At 41.3% G+C, this 20,931-nt stretch overlaps 1 long non-coding RNA gene across 1 annotated transcript; it reads right to left on the reverse strand.

Moving 5' to 3' along the window:
* Nucleotides 1-8,727: 8,727 nt before the first annotated feature.
* LOC132686951 (uncharacterized) lies at nucleotides 8,728-14,473 on the reverse strand. Its single transcript, XR_009613907.2, has 3 exons — nucleotides 14,339-14,473; nucleotides 12,340-12,468; nucleotides 8,728-8,913 (listed from the first exon to the last, which is right to left on the reverse strand). It is a non-coding gene; the product is annotated as an uncharacterized LOC132686951 (long non-coding RNA).
* Nucleotides 14,474-20,931: the final 6,458 nt, after the last annotated feature.

Here is a 20,931-nt window from a genome sequence, read left to right on the forward strand (position 1 = left end):
TACACCAGCAGTGGACAGTAGCCACTAATCTTTTTATAACTTTATTGAGATGTAAGTCACATCCTATACCATTCACCCATTTAAAGTATACCATTCCGTTGTTTTTAGTATATTCACAGGACTGTACGACCATGAGCACAATCAATTTTAAGACCAATTCTCTTTTAGAATCAACTTAGAACCAAATTTAGAATCAATCGGGGGGTGGGGGGGGTTCATCCCCCAAAATGAAGCTCTGTAACCATTAGTAGTCACTCGCCATTTCTCCCAAACTCTCCCCCCACCATCCCCTGGCAGCCAATCTATTTTCTCTATATTATGGACATTTCATGTAAATGGACTCATGCAATATGTGGTCCTTTATGACTGACTTACTTCACTTAGTACAATGTTTTTGAGGTCCCCGCAGCCTCAGCGTGTATCAATACTTCAAATAATATTCCACTATGGGGGTAGACCCCATCGTATTTATCCCTTCACTAATTGATGGGTATTGGGGTGGCTGCTACTTCTTGGCTATTATCAATAACGCTGCTAGGAACATGAGTGTACAAGTTTTTGTACAAGTTTCATTTATCTTGGGTATATACTTTCATTTATACTTGGGTATATACGGTCAAATTGCTGGGTAACTCTATATTTAACCTTTAGAGGAACTGCCAGACCATTTTCCAAAGTGAATAGTCACTCATCTTGCACTTGCCTTGAGGTGACTGGGAACAAAATCCCGCAACCTCATGAAGCCTCAATTTCCTCATCAGCAAAGTGAGGGCATTGTCTACCAGAGGAGATATTGTAAGTACAGTGCCGTCTACTGACTGACACTCGTCAGGTGCTTAATAACCGGTAAGTACTCTGTTGCCCCTGGCAAATGGTTCCCTGCCTGTCCCTCCCTATTTTGGATTCAAACTGGAATGCCCATAACCATGGAAGTCTTGAGTACAGCCTAATGAAGGTGTTAGGCGGAGAAAATCAGAGTACAAAGTCACATTACCTTCGTAGATCATTCATCCCGTCTCTAACATAAAGAAAATAAAGAAATAAATAAAGGATCGACTCTCCACTCAAGTGTGTGTATGTTCTCTTTGCTTCTGTAAACTGGACTTTTGCCCAGAACTCACAACAAGTAAAGAAGAAATCAATAATCCAAGTTTTATATGCTAATGTAATTTGGTGAAAAATGTACTACAATGAGCTCGGTTAAAACAACATTCTCTTGATTGCCAAAATTTCTTACAGACTGCATCTCCAGAAGGACCCACAAAAACAAGATTCAGCAAAACCGTTGTCCACGTGGGCCTAAGAAAAGCATTAGAAGTGTGAGCCCCAAGTCCCATCGTGCTGAAGGCCTGATTAGCATTTCTGTTTCCAGCAGAAAAGACTGACAGTCCATCAGTCCCAAATAACAATAAGATAGCTCTGCAAAAAGAAACTATTCAGTTCTTAGGGGAGTTAGTGTTTTTTCAGGGTAAAAAATATCCCTTGGGCAGATTCACTTCACTGCAGAAGCTGGTTTCAGAGTTACTCTGCAAAACCTGAGGGAGAGAAGGAAAAAAAAAAAAGCAAAGCAGAAAAAGTTGTGTGTGCAATATTTCACATTGTGAGGAATATTTTTGCTTTGGGGACAATAGGCAGGACATTTGGAGAGACCTCTCCTAGCATATGGGAAAATAGAAGGAATTGTGTCATTAGCCGCAAAGATAGTTAATAGGACAGACTTGAAGATTCAATGCAAGGGGGGCTGCCCCATTAATTGCTGGCTCCACGTGGGTGTGGAGGTCACACACAGGCTGAAGCCATTGTCCCAGGCTTGCTTCCGTGGCTTCCAGCTTCTGTGTCCCTCTGCAGTAATGCTAATTATGGGCTGAGAAAAATTAATCTTTTCTTTTTCTGAAGACATTAATCAAACCTACCAAAGAAGTACAAAGGAAAAAACCTTTCAGCTGGGGATTACAATGAAAGATTTAAGAGAAAAAACTATATAGGATTTGCTTACTATTAACCATGTGAAGGTTAAGAGGAAACATGACAATTAAGTGAGTAGAAGCTACCTGGGATGTTCTTTATGTGTTTTATACACACACACACACACACACACACACACACACACACACACACACACAACATATTAATTGAGTATCTGAGCACTCAGTTGTCACTGAGTAAAAATATGTGTCGGGTAGATACAGTGGCAGTTCCTGCACGTGGTATTACTGTTTTGAGACTGAATTCTATAGGGAGCAGGTGTGCCATAGAGCCCATCAGTTACTAGAGGACTAACTGATCTCATTAGGAGTCGATGCCTGAGAGGCTGAAACACTACCTGTGTGGGTGGTGGGGGGTGGGGTGGAACATCTGATCTTAGGGCCAGAGAATAAGTACAGTGCCTTATTGAATGAAATTGAGGCATGGTGGTGGGGGAAAGGGTGGGTTTTTCTCCCCTGAAATATTGCAGCTCTGAATCAAGAGAAAACTTCAGTCTCTAAATCTAAAATATTCTAGGGGGCCCCTGGGTGGCTCAATCAGTTAAGCATCTGACTCTTGGTTTCGGCTCAGGTCATGACCTCACAGTTCCTGAGTTTGAACCCCACATCAGGCTCTGCACTGATGGCATGGAGCCTGTTTGGGATTTCTCTCTGCCCTTCTCTAGATTGTGTGCTCTCTCTCTCTCTCTCTCTCTCTCTCTCAAAAAGTAAATAAACATTTTTTTTTAAATCTTAGTAAAATACATCTAAAATATTCTCTGTGCTCTCTGGGGCTTTGTTTAGGTTGTTCCTTCTGCCCTACCCCACGCTAGCCTACATATCCTATGGTCTTTGCACAATCACCACTTCCTGTAGCCCGAGTCTCCCAGCTCCTCAAAGCTGAGTTTTGTGACACCACCATGTGCTTATCCAGCACCCTATAATCATGTCCTCATAGAAACTCTTTACTTCTTTATCTCCCCTGCTAGATTGTATGTCCCTAGAAGAAACAGAAGAGCCACATCTTATTCATGGGGTACCCTCAGGGTCAACACAACATGTATTTAAGGGGCTTAATATCTGTACTAATTTCACTGAAGTCTCTAGCTGAGTGGGAAAAACAGAGCATCTGAACCCAGGAGTGGAATAAACCCTGAAATAGCCCACGTACCAAGGTAAACCAGGTCAAGTACTAGGGGTTGGAGGGGTTCTGGAGGGATGGTTATAGAGAAAAAAATCTCAAGGACGAGATTTTTCCCCTTGCCAATTAATGTCTGTTGGAGCTTCCTTTTAAGAATCTGTGGCTCCTTAAAGAATGGATTCAAACATGAGTGACCATCAACTTATCATAGACTATTATATGCAGATGGTATATACAAACTTAACTGTAGCCACAAATGAAAAACCAGTAATAGATATGCAAAGAATAAGGAGAAAGGAATCTGAGTATATCACTAAAGAAAACCAGCAAACCATGAAAGAGAGCAAGAGAAGAAAAGTTCAGAGAAAAACTATAGAAACAACCACAAAACAAGTAAAAAAAAAATGGCAATAAATACATATCTATCAATATTTACTTTTAATGTAAGTGGACTAAATGCTCCAGTCAAAAGACACAGGGTGACAGAGTGGATAAAAAAACAAGACCCATCTATATGCTGCCTACAAGAGACTTATTTCAGACCTAAAGACACCAGCAGATTGAAAGTGAGGGGATGGAGAAACATTTATCACGCAAATGGATGTCAAAAGAAAGCTGGAGTAGCAATGCTTATATCAGACAAAATAGACTTTAAAACAAAGACTGTAACAAGAGACAAAGACATACACTATATAATAGTAAAGAGGACAATCCAACAAGAAGACCTAACAATTGTAAATATGCACCCAACATGAGTCCCCCCAAATACATAAAACAGTTAATAACAAACATAAAGGAACTAATCAATAGTAACACAATAATAGTAGGGAATTGTAATACCCCACTTACATCAATGGACAGATTATCCAAACAAAATTAATAAGGAAAGAGTGGCTTTGTGCTTTTTTAAATTTTTTTTTAATGTTTATTTATTTTTGAGACAGAGAGAGACAGAGCATGAGTGGGGGAGGGGCAGAGAGAGAGGGAGACACAGAATCCGAAGCAGGCCCCAGGCTCCGAGCTGTCAGCACAGAGTCTGAAAGCGGGGCTCGAACACACAGACCGTGAGATCATGACCTGAGCCTAAGTCGGAAGTTCAACCAACTGAGCCACCCAGGCGCCCCAGGAAAGAGTGGCTTTGAATGGCACACTGGACCATAGGCTTAACAGATACAGTCAGAACATTCCATCTTAAAACAGCAGAATATGCATTCTTTTCAAGTGCACATGAAACATTCTCTACAATAGATCACAATTTAGGCCACAAAGCAAGTGTCAACAAATTCAAAAAGATCAAAGTCACATCATACATCTTTTCTGACCATAATGCTGTGAAACTACAAATCAACCACAAGACAAAACACAGAAAGAGCACAAATTTGTGAAGGCTAAATAACATGCTACTAAACAATGAATGGGTCAACCAAGAAATCAAGGAAGAAATAAAAAATTACATAGAAACAAATGAAAATGAAAACACAATGGTCCAAAATCCTTGGGATGCAGCAAAAGGATGATTCTAAGAGGGAAGTTTATAGCAATATAGGCTTACTTCAAAAGCAAGAAAAATCTCAAATAAACAACCTAACCCTACACCTAAAGGAGCCAGAAAAAGAACAACAACAACAACAACAACAACAACAAACCCAAACCAGCAGAAGGAAGGAAGGAATTAATAAAGATTAGTGCAGAAATAGATTATATAGAAACTAAAAAAAATAATAGAACAGATCAATGAAATCAGGAGGTGGTTCTTTGAAAAAAATCCTCTAGCCAGCCTCATCAAGAAACCCTCTAGCCAGCCTCATCAAGAAAAAAAGAGAAGGAGTGCCTGGGTAGCTCAACCAGTTAGGTGTCTGACTTCAGCTCAGGTCATGATCTCATGATTTGTGGGTTCAAGCCCCACATCAGGCTTTCTGCCATCAGCACAGAGCCTGCTTTTCTTTGGATCCTCTGTTTCCCTCTCTCTCTCTCCCAGTCCTTCCCCTGCTCACACACATGCTCTCTCACTCCCTCTCAAAAATAAACAAACATTGAAAAAGATTTTTTTAAAAGAAAAAAGAGAAAGGACTAAAGTAAATAAAGTCACAAATGAGAGAGGAGAAATAACAACAAACACCACAGAAATACAAACAACTGTCAGAGAATATTATGAAAAATTATATGCCAACAAATTAGACAAACTAGAAGAAATGGATAGATTCCCAGAAAAATACAACCTACCAAAACTGAAGCAAGAAGAAATAGAAAATTTGAACAGACTGATTACTAGCAAGGAAAGTGAAAAACTCCCACCAAACAAAAGTCCAGGACCAGATGGCTTCACAGGGCCATCCTACCAAACATTTCACAGGACAATCCTACCAAACATTTAAAGGAGAGTTAATACCTATTCTTCTCAAACTTTTCAAAAAAAAAAAAAAATAGAAGAGTAAGGAAAACTTCTGAACACATTCTTTGAGGCCAGTATTACCCTGATACCAAAACCAGATAAAGACACCATGAGAAAAGAGAACTACAGGCCAGTATCTCTGATGAATATAGATGCAAAAACCCTCAACCAAATATTGGCAAACCAAATCCAACATTACATTAAAAAAACAATTCACCACAACCAAGTGAAATTTATTCCTGGGATGCAAGGATGGTACATTATTCACAAATCAATCCACATGATACATCACATCAATAAGAAAAAGGATAAAAACCATATGATCATTTCAGTAGATGCAGAAAAAGCATTTGACGAAGTACAATATCCATTCATGATAAAAACCCTCAACAAAGTAGGTTTAGAGGGAACATACCTCAACATATGAAAAACCCACAGCAAACATGATCTTCAATGGGGAAAATTTGAGAGCTTTTCCCTTAAGGTCAGGAACAAGATGCCCACTCACCACTTTTATTCATCATAGCACTGGAAGTCCTAGCCACAGCAATCAGACAACAACAAAAAAATAAAAGGCATCCAAATTGGTAAGGAAGAAGTAAAACTCACTATTTGCAGATGACATGATACTCTGTGTATAAAACCCTAAAGACTCCACCAAAAAACTACTAACTGATGAAGTCAGTAAAATCACAGGATACAAAATCAATGTACAGAAATCATTTGTGTTTCTATATACTAATAATGAAGCAGCAGAAAGAGAAATTAAGAAAACAATCCTGCTTATAATTACACCAAAAATGATAAAATACCTAGGACTAAACTTAAGCATAAAAGCGAAAGGCTTATACTATGAAAACTATAAAACATTGATGAAAGAAACTGAAGAAGACACAAAGAAATGAGAAGATATTCCATGCTCATGTATTAGAAGAACAAATATTGTTAAAATGTCTATACTACTCAAAAGCAATCTTCACATTTAATGCAATCTCTATCAAAATACCAATAGCATTTTTCACAGAACTGGAACAAACAATCCTAAAATTTTTATAAAACCACAAAAGATCCTGAATAGCCAAAGCAATCTTAAAAAAGAAAAACAAAACTGGAGTTATCACAATTCCAGACTTCAAGTTATATTACAATGCTGTAGTAATCAAAACAGTATATACTGGCACAAAAATAGACACATAGATCAACAGAACAGAATAGAGAGCCCAGAAATAAACCTGCGATTACATGGTCAATTAATCTTTGGCAAGGAGGAAAGAATATGCAATGGGAAAAAGACAGTCTCCTCAACAAACGGTGTCAGGAAAACTGGACAGCTACATGCAAACAAATGAAACTGGACCAGTCTCTTACACCATATAGAAAAATAAATTTGAAATAGATTAAAGACCTAAATGTGAGACCTGAAACCACAAAAATCCTAGAGGAGAGCACACGCAGAAATGTCTCTGACATCAGTCATAGCAATATGCTTCTAGATATGTCTCCTGAGGCAAGGGAAATAAAAGTAAAATTAAACTATTGGGACTAAATCAAACTAAAAACCTCCATAGCAAAGGAAACAACAAAACTAAAGGCAACATACAGAATGGGAGAAGATATTTACAAATGACATATCCAATAAAGGGTTAGTGTCCAAAATATATAAAGAACTGATACAACTCTATGAGAACTGGGTGATGTATGGAATTGTTGAATCACTAGATTATCTACCCAAAATTAATATAACACTGTATGTTAACTATACTTGAATTAAAATTTAAAAAAATAACTGATATACTTCAACACCCACAAAACAAGCAATCCAATTAAAAAATGGGCAGAAGACATGAACAGACATTTTTCCAAAGAAGACAGTACAGATGGCCAACAGACACATGAAAAGATGCTCCACATCACTCATCATCAGGGAAATGCAAATCAAAACCACAATGGGTTATCAGATTACACCTGTCAGAATGGCTAAAATCAACAACACAAAAAATAAATGCCAGTAAGGATGTGGAGATAAAGGAAATTTCATGCACTGTTGGTCGGAATGCCAACTGGTGCAGCCACTGTGGAACACAGTATGGAGTTTTTTCAAAAAGTTAAAAATAGAACTATCCTATAATCCAGTAATCATAGCACTGGATATTTACCCAAACAATAGAAAACCACTAATTCAAAGGGATACAGGCACCCCTAGTTTATAGCAGCATTATTTTCAATAGCCACATAAAGAAAGCAGCCCAAATGTCAATCAATAGATGAATAGATAGAGATGATGTGGTACGTGTACACACACACACACACACACACACACACACACACACACACACTGGAATATTACTCAGCCATAAAAAGAATGAAATTTTGCCATTTTTTTCATTGACATGGATAGAGCTAGATAGTATAATGCTAAGTGAAATAAACCAATCAGAGAAAGACAAATACCATATGATTTCATCTGTATGTGGAATTTAAGAAACAACAAACAAGCAAAGGGGAAAAAATGAGAGAGAGAAAGAGAGAGCAAGGCAAACCAAGAAACAGACTCTTGAGAACAAATTGATGGTTACCAAAGGGGAAGTGGGGGGTGGGTGAGATAGGTAATGGGGATGAAGGGGTACATTCACCATAATGAGCACTGGATGTTGTATGAAGTGTAGAATCACTATATCGTACAGTTGAAACTAATATAATGCTGTATGTTAACTATACTGGAATTAAAATTAAAACTTAATAAAAAAAAATCTGTGGCTCCTTCTTACTCTACCTTAAAGCAAAAAAGCCTCATGGCTGTTACCTTTAAAAAGTAAAAGCCCTTTTCAACTGTGAAGTGTTGTTATTAAATAGGAGCTTAGATCCTGAATACAGATTAAAAGAACAGAGGCAAATAGACCTGAGTTCAAATCCTGACTTTGCTTAATAACTCAGTGCCTCAGTTTGTTTTGTTGAAGTATTGTTGACATGTAATGTTACATTAGCTTCAGTGTGGTTCAGTTTTATCTTGCAAAATAGTGATGATAGTAATAGTTTCATTGCAGAGTTCTTATAAGTAATGCAAGACATATTTGCCACTCCCTGCAGTGATATTTGTTGGTGATGGATGTGTGTGTACGAGGATGTGTTTCAGCAACACTTAAAGGTATGAAGTCCTAAATGCTTACTAAATTTGCTCCTGTTATGTCAAGCACTATAAACAAGCTATATTTCCCACCCTGGGGGAGGCCATAGTGTACGGACTTCAACTGACCCAGGACCAGCTGCAGCAGAGAGGCTGAGACATTTGCCTGAGGCTCCCAGGTGACAGAAGTGGGACACAAATACGGGTCTAGTCATTCCCAGACACTGCTCTTTCCAATGGCTTGCATTTCAGGTGAAGGGGAAAGGGCATTCCTTCAGCTTCCATGCCCCCTCTGCAGAAGGTAAGTAAAAGAAAAAAATAGTACTACATCAGAGGTATCTTAGACCACTCAGGCTGCTCTGAGAAAATAGCATAGACTGGCTGGCTATCAGTAAGACATTTATCTCTCATGCTTCTGGAGACTGAAAAGTCCGAGGTCAAGGCACCAGCAGACTGAGCATCTAACAAAGACCCACTTTCTGGTTCATAGACCCATCTTTTCCCTGTGTCCTCATGTGGTAGAAGGAAAGAGGGATATCTCTGGGATCTCTTTTGTAAGGGCACTAATGCCATTCGTGACGGCTTTACCCTTATGACCCAAACACCTTTCAAAGACCTCATTTCCTAATACCAGCTTGGGAGTTAGGATTTCAACATATGAATATTGAGAGGACCAAATATTCAGTCCATAGCAGATGGCAGACAGGGTGTTTCCTACTAAGCATGTAATGAGGCTTATTACAAAAAAGGCAAAAAGTAAGTTCGAGTTTTATTTAACAGTGTTGCCTCATGGGTCACTCAGAGCTAAAAACCTGGACCAGTAAAGACCAAGGAGCTATATTTCAGCAGTAGAAGGAAATGCAGGCAGCCTTCCATTTTCACCCCTGCATTTCAATGATTCCTCTCTCAAAAAAAAAAAAAAAAAAAAAAAAAGAATTGCCTGTTGCAAAAACTCTTCCATACGCTGACAGGGAAAAATTTATGTGTAAAAGGAACAAAATCATTTATTAACATTCTACCTCCCACTTCAACCTGCCACCCACCCAAAGGACCAAATCCTGATAGCCAGAAAGTTCTCTGTTTAATGGGTAGAGTAGGGGTGTTCAGATATGGGTTAGGGGAAATAGATTACTCTGCATAGGAAAGAAAGAGCCACTCCCATGGCAAGCAGCTGCACAGTATACACAGCTTGCAGGAGCCAGGCTGGGCAAAACTGACCCTGTCCTTTGGGTATTGTGAATCAGTGTTCTGATCACTGAATGCTACTTTTAATCCCAGAGGTGCAGACAAAATGGCGGGCAGTCATTGTTTTTGTGCCTCCCTCCAATGATGCGAGCCTCTGGCCTACAGCAGAAGTGACTTCCAGGGGATTTAAAGGACAGGCACCCTTCTCTCTCTCCTTTTATTTTTCTCTTTTTCCAATTTTTTGGAGCCAGACATCAAAGACTAAGATATTCAAAAGCAACTGTGTATATGGGGGAAATCAGAAAGTCACTGCACGTGCACAGGGAAAGATACAGGCTCAAAAAACACCTGAGAATATCCTAAGTTCACAGCTCAGGCTGGTCCTCAGCAGAGGCAGCCGACAACAATCAAACAAAAATTTAGCGAAAACAAAAACAGTAAACCCTAGGGAGGGGAGGAATCTGATTTTTAGAGTTAACACATTAGATTCCAAACAACAAAACAACAACAAAAAAGGAAGAACTATGAAGAGGGACCTTGAGGGGGCACCTGGGTGGCTCAGTGTAGGTTAAGTCTCTGACTCTTAATTTCAGCTCAGGGCATGATCTCTTGGGTTCATGAGCTTGTGAGTTAGAGCCCCTCTTCACTGCCAGTTTGGAGCCTGCTTGGGATTCTCTGTCTCTCCCTCTCTCTCTCTGCCCCTCCCTCATGTGTGCTCTCTCTAAATAAACAAACAAACTTAAAAAAAAAAGGAGGGACCTTGAGGAAAGTTCCCAACCTAACCCCCTCCAATACATACACATTGGGCATCTACTTTGTATTTGGCATTGACGAGCTGAGTACACACATGGTCCTCACTGCAAGTCACAATGTGCCATGAGCCACAAACTAGGCGTCATTGTTGTGTTTCATTTTTTTTACCTGTGGAAACAGGCTGAGGAGGTGAAGTGATTTCCTGAAGGTGAAACTGTGGCCTATACAGGCCACGGTGGAAATTAGTTTAGACAAAGTTCATGCTTCTAGGGTAACAGAAGGCTGAGCACAGAGCTTAGCAGGAGTGGGAAAGGAGACCCGGACACTGGAGGAGGAACAGGGAGGGAATGGGAGAAGTTCCTGAGAACTCTGTGAAGTTAGGATCACCTGGCATCTGGGGAACTTCTAAAGGCAGCAACGTGAGCTGGGAAAGCAGAGGAAGAGAGGAGCCTTCTGGAGAAAGAACAGTGCAGGAAGGAAGGCCAGGCTTCATCAGGATTTTACCAAAGGCCAAATAGGGGTGAGAGCGAGCCTGACTACAATCACAGGCTGCTGCCTTCGGTCCTCACTGTGCTGTATGCCTGCTGCTCCCCCTTAGTCAGGTGGGTCACTGAATCTCCTCGAGTTTTGCCATTTTCTCACCTGCAAAACGGGCACTATTTGCTTCACAGCAATGATGAATGAATCTCATTGAAGGCGGCTTGAAAACTGCCCGGGTCTCAGAAACATGGCCTGTAGTGAAGCATTCCCAGTGGTTCCTCAACCACCATCTCCACTCTGACGCCTCTTCTGGGGACACGGTCTATATCTTGAGCTTTATTTGTTCCAAGTCCAATTATTTCCTAATCGTACCTAACCAGAAACTAATGTAACATGGTATTATAAGTTACACTTGAATTAAAAAAAAAAAAAAAAGAATTGTACTTGACCACATTTATTTCCTTTCCTAGATAAGAGAGATGCTGGGTAGAGAGGAGAGCTCTCACCCACACTGAAGATAATCCTTGTTCTAGTCCCAAGTGTGTGAAGTCATTGTCTCCTTTTGACTGAGTTTCCTTATCCTTAAATGAGAGGGTTGGGACCAAAGATCTCTAAGGTTCCAAAGGTGTGTGGTCACTTGCAAGACTCCTCCTGAGGCTATCCTACCAGCCCAGTGTTCTAGCACTTTCTATTGTCCAATTAGCAGCATTTATCCAACTTTTTGTCTGGTATGTGCTTCTATTCCAGGCATTCTGAGCCAATTCTGCAAATCAGACTTCTTGGAAGACTCAAATGTTTTAACATTCTTCAAACATATGACATCAAACGTGCCATTTTCCCTTCATCCACCAACTTTGTACTTTTATCCAAAAAAAAAAAAAAAGAAAAAGAAAAAGAAAGAAAAGAGGTACTGAGTCCATCTGGCATGATTTGCTTTGAATAAAAGCCCATCTGCTTATTATTTCTAATTTCATTGTCCTCTAGAATGTTTACAGAAGTTTCTTTCAATATTTATTGCACTGTGTTTCTAATTACTGATCCAGACCATCCAGGCAGACTTGGTGGGGTGCCGTGCTAGGATGTAGGTGTCTGTCTCAGTTTCATCTCCACAGTGCTTTACTCTGGGGGCACCGTGTGGCCCTTGGCCGTCATCATGCCGCCTGGGTGTAATGCTGCAGAGGCGGATTCTGACAATCAGCCCCTTTATCGCGAGTCTCCCCGGGGACTTCCAAAGCCTCCTCTGATGAATTTTTGCCTGCTTCGACACCATTATTGTCACAGGAAGGATGGAGATAATTACCTGGTTTATTATCCTGAGGCTGGCTTCATCTGGGGGCCCCATGATCACTGGAAGCAGAAGGCTCATCTCTGTCTTCACGAGTCCTGAATAGATGGGCAAAAGATTCGCATTTCCCAAATTATGGTGTCTCTGAAAGGCAAGGGATGATCTCCGCAATGAAAACACTTCCAACTCGATCCTTTTAAAAATCCCCCCCCAAAAAACCCAAAATACTGTTTTAAGTTAAGCTCTTTTTCTCCCCAAATGAGTTCCCATTTCTGATTTCCCCAGTTCTGTTTCAATGCTTTATTCTTCTCATCTCACGGTAGTATCACCCCCACGACCAAGCAAATCCTGTTCCTCTCTTAGTAGCATCTTAATGCCGTCTCTGTCTCTTCCACTGTCTCTTCCAGTGTCCGCCCATATCACATTGTCCCCATTCCTGAAGGGCCTCCTTCCTGTCTCCTAGTGTCTCCCCAACCCCGCCCACCAAGCACCTGAGTCCGGAATAACCGACATAAAATATGAATTAATTTCATCATCGTTGCTTCATCAGCAATACTGTGTGAGCGCCCTTTGCCTTCAGGATGTCGTGCCCACACCTGCTGACCGGCAGGGTCTCCGCTGTTGGGCCTCCCACCGCCAGCTGGGCTTCCCACTGAACCCTCCTTCCGGCCACACAGGGGAGCTTGGGCTCTGCAGTCTCACCTCCCACCCACACACAGACTTCCCGGGCATGTGGAAAAGCTGAGAAAGAAAGACAGTATTTGTGGTGATTCTCAGTAAAGACATTTAGGAGTTAAAAGCAAATTCGACCTTATTTTTATATGTGCATATCATGATCCTCCTTATTCTGACACTATCCCCCAGATCCTGGGAAAATATTTCCACCATATTGTCCACTAAATAGGCCATGGTTCTCCCTCGGCCCTCAGGAATTCAGAGGAAATTCTATCCAAAAAAAAAAAAAGGAAAGGAAAGAAAAGAGAAGACATGATACAGGAAAGGCAGTGAGTATGGGTTAAAAAGATGGGATCTGGAATCAAGGAGAACTGGATTCAAACCCCAGCTCAGAGACCTACCAATGCTTGGCATTGGTTGAGCGCATCAGGTAACCTCCCTGACTGAGGCTGCCTCCTTATCTGCAAACAGGGGTTAGTAATCACCTCGCAGGGCGTGAGAGCTAAAGTCAACGCACCTAGCCTCCCCCTCTGGGTTACATCGCTCCACTGCCATCTCCAGCCTCGGTGGGTTCACTCCAAGGCTCCTCACATGGAGGGCTCACTCCACCAGCCCCTCACAGTCCTAACTAGGGCGAGAGGGCACAGCCAGAGTCCGGTACCCCGTCCGTGCTCTCGGCTCTTTCTTCACAGATCACAGCTCTGCATGTGCTCCTGCTGAGACTTCCCTGCATCTCCTCGAAAGGCAATGTCCCTTGTCACTCCTAGTGACCGGTTGTCAACCGGGGCTCCTAGAAAGTGAGCAGCACTGACTGTGGACTGTGATGGCAACCAACAGGCAGGAAGGAAGGGTCCAGGCAGGTTAATCTGAACCTGAGCTCCCAAGTCATGCCGCCTGGGGTCACCCCTGCCTTCGCTATTTCCCAGCTGGGTGATCGTGAGCATATCGTTTCAACATTGTGTTTCCGCATCGGTACAACGAAGACAATAGGGGTACGTGCTTCGTGGGGTTGTTGTGAAGATTAGATTCCTTCATACACACGAAGCACTTAGAATACGGCCGGGAAGGTAGTGGGTGCTCAGTGAGTGTTAGCTGTGAGAATTAATGAACAAAGGCCTCCATCATCACGGTCTCAGGAACCTTGCCATCAGGCTGATTGAGATGGTTCTCTGTTTGCCCAGGGGTTTCTTCAAAACTCCCTATTTGTCATCAAAACCACCATGTGCACACATGTGATACACACACTCACACACACACACACACACACACAGCCCTCAGCAGTCCCCCAACACAAGAGACAACTAACTCCCTAGAGGCTTTGATAACAAGCACAGCTCACCAGCTCCTCCTGATGAAGCTATGTCGGTCTTCAGAAGCATCCTAGATCTGCTCTGCTCCGGGACCTGCCTCAAATTCCTCCAGGTGGGCAGGAAAGAGGTCAGAGGTCCAATGGAATCTTCTGGATTGATCCTTTGTTGAGAGATCATAAACATTGGTGACTTGGGGCCCAAAATGTCTAAATTGTCCGTACCACCTCGAATTGCCAGATGTTTCTCAACTTCACACTTGTCTTTGGCCTCTCCCACTCAGAAAATTTACAAATTTGAATTCAACCTTTCAGAAAACATTCACCAACCATCAGTGTTACGGCAGGCGCTTGGCTGGAGACTGTGGATGTAGAGATGAATCAGAGACAGACTTTAGCTGCCAGGTCACAGTCAAGAGGGGAAGGCAGGCAGCTGGACAGATCACTCCCATGCAGTGTGTGAAGTGCTGCATCAGAGCAACGCACAGGGAGCTTTCAGAGAACAGAGAGGCATCCAAGCCAGGCACGGAGATCAGGAAAGGCTTCCAGGAGGCGGTGACCCCAGAGAAGGGTCTTAAAGGATGAGTAGTCATCAACAAAAGAATGGTGCTCTTAAAAAGAACACAGGCATAAAAAATCTAGAGGGTGATTTTGTAACTCTAGTCATTTTGCAGCACTGGAGGGCACAGGGTCTTCTCAGAGACTGAGAAGATGGGCAGGTAGCAGATCATGAAAGGGCTACAGTCATTTAGATGTTACTCTGGGATGAAAGGGGAAACATTGAACAGTTCTTGCAGGGGAGTAACACGGTAAAAGTTGGCTTTGGATAAAAGTGAGAGAGTTTTCTGGAGGGGGAAAACAGGGGAGAATGTTTAGAAGCAGAAATCATTTAGTGATTATTTGTAATAATCCAAGTGAGAGCTGGTAAGAACCTGAACTAAGGACCTATTGGCAGGATCGAAAGAAGTGAAGCTATTTCAGAACTATTTAGGAGGTAAGGTCATCAGGATATGGCACTGGTTAGGAAGAGAAGGGAGGAAGCAGAGATGAAAGAGTCCCAGATTTCTGTCATCAATGAAAAGTGAAGCTTTGATTTATGAGTTAGAAATTCTAAGAGTATTTAGATTTATATGATACTTTCTCTGGGCAATATCACAGATATTCTCGATTTTCAGACAATGCTAAATAGAAGATTCATTCATCATACCAAATGGGTAACAAATACTTCCTTTCTAGACCCTGAAGCCTCAGATGGACAAATTTTTCAGGCAGCAATAGAGCTTGTATTCAACTGAAACATCTACTACTGAAGTCCAGTCTGCTGGAAATGACAACCTATACAAAGACCAGATGGAAGGGGATGGGGGGGATACATATGGAAGCAAAGGCTCTCATACAGGTACAAGACAAATGCCTGATGTCCTGATGGTGGGAATGTGATCAGAACACTAGAGAAAGTGAGAAAGCGACCCGCTGCAACTCGGGGGCGCTTCAGCTAACAAGCACTAAAACCAGAGTGATGAAGGACTATGCCTTGAGATGGGCCCTATTTGAAACTCTTCATTAAAATTTTCAACCACAAAATAGTCCGACATCAGTTCATGTCCCATCTTAGTCTTTCTGGATTGTTCAAGTTTCTTTCGTCAGGCTCTCCTAACTAGAACCAGAAAGGTCCACATGAGAAAATGGAAGATGGGGGGTGGGAAATGAGCTTTGGAGGGAAGGCAAATGTCAGGATTCGGGATGTGGTCTGCATTTGTGAGCAACAGGGAGCCATTGAAGGCTTTAGAGCAGAGCCATGATGAGATGAAAGCAAATTTTTAAGAAGAATAGTCTGGCACAACTGTACTAAATGAACTGACTTGAAATCCACTCAAATACTGAATTACTGTTGTCGTTCTAATTAGACCTTTCACTTTCCCCATTAATTGCATCTTCAAACTCTGGTCTTTCTAACTCCCCTGAAAATATTATTTCCTAAGGGTTCCTAGCTCTTTGACTCAATGATTTTCAACCAGAGGAGGGGCACAGGATTCGGAAATCAGTTGGCATTTTTTAGCGAGGGTGTCGCTATGTTTACAAGAGGTAGGTAAACTGGGGTTTATTTCCACAAAGGTCAGTGATGCCAAATATCCTCAACAAGCTAAGAAGCCATGTACAAAGATGTGTCCTGCCCAAAATGCCTGCAATGCCCTGGGCGAGAAGCACGGGATCTGGTCTCTTTCACTGCCCCTATCTCTGTCTTCCACAAATTATCTTCTTCCGTCTATCACCAGGCATCCCGCCAGTTGCCTGATTAGCAGGTTAAATGGTCACTCAACTGTCATTGAACTCCTCCCTTTCAGGGGCAACTGGAGAAAAGCCAATATGCATTATTGACCTAGTTCCACAGCACTTAAGATTTCCACAGTGCTTTGCAATGGCTTCTATTAGCTAATTCTCATGTCAACACATCCATTGAGTTTTCTTATTAGGGGTTTGCAAGTGGAGAGATTCAAGTACAGAAGATTTGGAAACTTGTTCATGTCTCTTGCATTAAATTCACAGAACCAAATTGTGGGAAGTTATTTTCAAAGTCACAATAATTCTCTCATACCTCTAGGACATTCACTTAGTAGGGTGCCATTTGTGACAAAATTTTAATATAAACGTTCCTTGCTTTTTAGAATTTAAATACTTTGGTGGCCTAGTGATGAAAAGTGAATCTCCCTCTCCACTGGTTTTCATTATATTGAAGATATATTCAAGTTTTTTTAATCTCTCTTAAAAGCTGAATGTTTTATTGCCATCTCTGTGGACCTCTCTTTTGACATCTGTTACATTCACTTTGTATCATTGGGCCTCTTCCGGGGACTGTTGTGGCTCCCGAACAGATAGGAAGTGTTTTTTTTTTTTTAATATTTGTTTATTTATTTTGAGAAAGAGAAAGGGAGAATGTGAGTGGGGGAGGAGCAGAGAGAGAGGGAAAGAGGAAATCCCAAGCAGGCTCCTTGCTGTCAGCACGGAGCCAGACACGGAGCTTGATCTCACCACCCTTGAGATCATGACCTGAGCCGAAATCAAGAGTCAGATGCTTAACCTACTGAACTACCCAAGCACCCCCAGATAGGAAGTGTTTTGAGGGCAAACTGTCTTATTGTTTGTATTTCTCCCAACACTAGGATAGTGCCTGGCCTCCAGTATATTTGCTCATGGATTGGGGCTCAAGTTGTTGGCCAGTTCCACAGTATACAAGGTTTTACCTACTGGAAATCTACTCTCTGAAAAACAAAAGCCTCACAACACACTAGTGTATTTTGCCCCTATGACGTCCCTGTTGCAATTAGTTACCTTCCACCGATGCCCATCTCTAAACTATGGATCTTTCTCTCATGGCCAAGGAGTCCCTGACTCCACAACTGCCACTCCCATCATCTTTTTTCCACCCAGAAATTTACTGTGCCAAATATTGCTAATAACTTACCTAGTGGGGGTGTGGTAGATAGACGGTCACAGTGGGCAAAATGATCACAATTTTCCACTGGCCACTATGTCCTTGACCTTCAAACTGTAACTTTGCATCTACTCCTATCACAGTGTAGGGTCTATTTTTCCATCCCCTTAAATCAAGAAGAAAATGAAAATCCCTTAAGTTGATAAAGGAAAAAGGAGATATACCAAAAAACCCACCGGAAGCCTCACACATAATCAATGCATTTTTTTTCCAATTTTTTGGAGTATTTTGACAAACAATATTACATTTGTTTCAGGAGTACAACATAGTGATTCAACTTCTCTCTACCTTGTGCTATGCTCACTGGAAGTGTAGCTACCGTCTGTCCCCACTATTACAATATCATAATCAATGTGTTTTAAATGCATTCCTTTTATTTCTTTTTAAATGTTTAATGTTTTATTTATTTTTGAGAGAGAGATAATGAGCGGGGGAGGGGCAGACAGAGAGGGGGACACAGAATCTGAAACGGGCTCCAGGCTCTGACAGCTCAGAGTCTGACGCAGGGCTCGAACTCATGAACCACGAGATCGTGACCTGAGCCAAAGTCGGACGTTTAACCGACTGAGCCACCCAGGCGCCCCTAAATGCATTCCTGTTAATACCAGAATAAGACAAAGGTACTTACTATTATTGCCACTGCTTTACATAGTCCTCAGTGTCTTGGCCAATGCAATGAGACATGAAGATTGTAAGGGAACAGCAAAACTGTCAATGTTTTCAGATAACAAAGAATACACAGGATTTTATAGAGAAATTTTTAAAACCCATTAAAATCATACAGTCAATCATTAGTGGAGAAAAACCCAATGCTCTTGAATGAGATTATTCAACACTGTAAAGATGTAAATTATCCACCTAAATTAGTTCATAAATTTAATGGAATTATAAACAAAATTTCAGCAGGGTTTTTTAAACATTTCATCAAATTGATTCTATAATGAGTAGGGAACGGGTGCCTAGGTAGCTCTGTCAGTTAGGCATCTGATTCTAGATATTGGCTCAGGTCATGATCTGAAGGTTCATGAAATCGAGCCCCTTGTCGTGCTCTGTGCGACAGCAAGGACTCTGCTTGGGATTCTCTCCCCCTCTCTGTCCCTCCCCTGCTCATGTGCTTGTGTGTACATGTGCATGCACACTCTGTCTCTCTCAACATAAATAAATATACATTTCAAAAAGAATTAAAATGAGTATGGAAGAACATATGAATAAATAAAAACAATTTGGGGGCACCTGAGTGGCCGAGTGGGTTAAGCACCCAACTCTTGATTTCAGTTCAGGTCATGATCTCACAGTTCACAGGTTCGAGCCCCACGTCAGGCTCTGTGCTGTTCGCTTGGGATTCTCTCTCTCTCTCTCTCTCTCTCTCTCTGCCCCTCCCCCACTTGCATGCACGTTCTCTCTCTCAAAAAGAAATATAAATAAACTTAAAAAAAAGTAATGAAGACAATTTTGAAAACCAAGGGGCAGAAGCCATCAATATCTAGAATAGTTTTCCAGGGCTGCTGTTAACAAGTTACCACAAACTGGCTTAAAACAACAGAAATCTATTCTCTCAGTTTGGGAGGCTAGAAGTCCAAAACCAAGGTATTGGCAGAGCTGAGCTCCCTCTGCCAGCTCAAGGGGAGAACACATTCCAGGCCTCTTCCACCTTCTGCTGGATGTCAGCATTACTTTGGCTTTCCTTGGCTTGTGGCTACATCACTCCCATCTCTGCCCCTGTCTTTGCATGACCTTCTCTTCTGTATGTCTGCATCTTTCCCTCTTCTGCCTCCGGGAAGGGACACTTGTCATTGAAATTGGGACCCATTCAGGTAATCCCAGCAAATTTCATCTCAGGATCCTCAATTTTATGGTGTCTGTAAAGACTCTTGTTCCAAGTAAAGTCACACTCACAGGTTCTGGAGATTTGGCTGTAGATCTTTCTGGAAGATAGATCTTTCTACCAGATATGGAGGTGTGCTGTAAAGCCACAGTATGATCCTATCATGTCCTGGAACAGTAATGGATTCATGGACCAATGGAACAAAATAGAGCCCAGAAAGAGTTCCAAGCTGAGAATTAAATATATGGGACAGTTGACATGATAAATCAGTGGGGAAGGATTAGTTCAGGAAAGGAGTTAAAAAAAAAAAAACTATATGGATATACTCCTAATTTGGGCCCTACTTCACATCTTACACAAAGGTAAAATCCAGATGAATTAAAAGCCTAAAGATTAAAGATGAATAATGTATTAGGTGAGTATGTGTATAAAGAAGATATAGAATATCTTTGTGGCAAGATTTCTTAGACAAGACCTAAAAAGGACAAGCCATACGGTAAAAAATAGGCAATTTTGGTTCCGTTAAAATTAACAATCCCTTCTTCCTTATGGACTTCCTAATAATATATGTAGATATTCCTCTGTCTAGAAGGTGAGGCTTAATTCCTTCTCCCCTTCAGTGTGAGATGAACTTACTTACTTCCAAGAATAGAATATGGAAAGGAAAAACTTTTGACCTTACAATGGAGAAAACTAGCAGACGTCACCGAGTGTTCAAGGTTAACATTTACCAGTGATAAGTCATGCTGATATTGCTACATGATGAGAAGCACACTTTACTTCTGGGGTGTTCTCCCAAGAAATGCATAAGCCCAGTCTGATCATAAGAAAATAGCAGTCAAACCCAAATTGAAAGACGTTCTACAAAATGTTTGACCGGTACTCTTCAAAACTAAGAAGGTCATGAAAAACGAGGAAAGACTGAGAAATTGTCACAGATCAAAAGAGACCAAGAAAAAAAGAGAGAGACTAAGAAGAGAAGGCAATTGACCACAATGTGGTATCCCGACTAGATCCTGGAACAGCAGAAGGACATCAATGGTGAAAAAACGTGTGCAATCTGAATAAATCTGTGGTTTGTTAATAGTATTATACCAATGTTAATTTCTTGGTTTTGACAGATGTGCCAAGTTATATAAGATGTTAACATTAGCAGAAGCTTGGTTAAGGGGCCATGGGAACTCTCTGTAGTGTCTTTACAAATTTTAGTAAACCTGAAATTATTCCAAAATAAAACATTTGCCATTTACAAAATAATTTCAAGGAAAGCTATCAGAGTAAACTCGTATCAACTAAAACTGACAGAAA

The sequence above is a fragment of the Panthera onca genome, chromosome F1 (genome assembly GCF_046562875.1).
Source record: "Panthera onca isolate mPanOnc1 chromosome F1, mPanOnc1 haplotype 2, whole genome shotgun sequence".
NCBI classification, from domain to species: Eukaryota; Metazoa; Chordata; class Mammalia; order Carnivora; family Felidae; genus Panthera; species Panthera onca.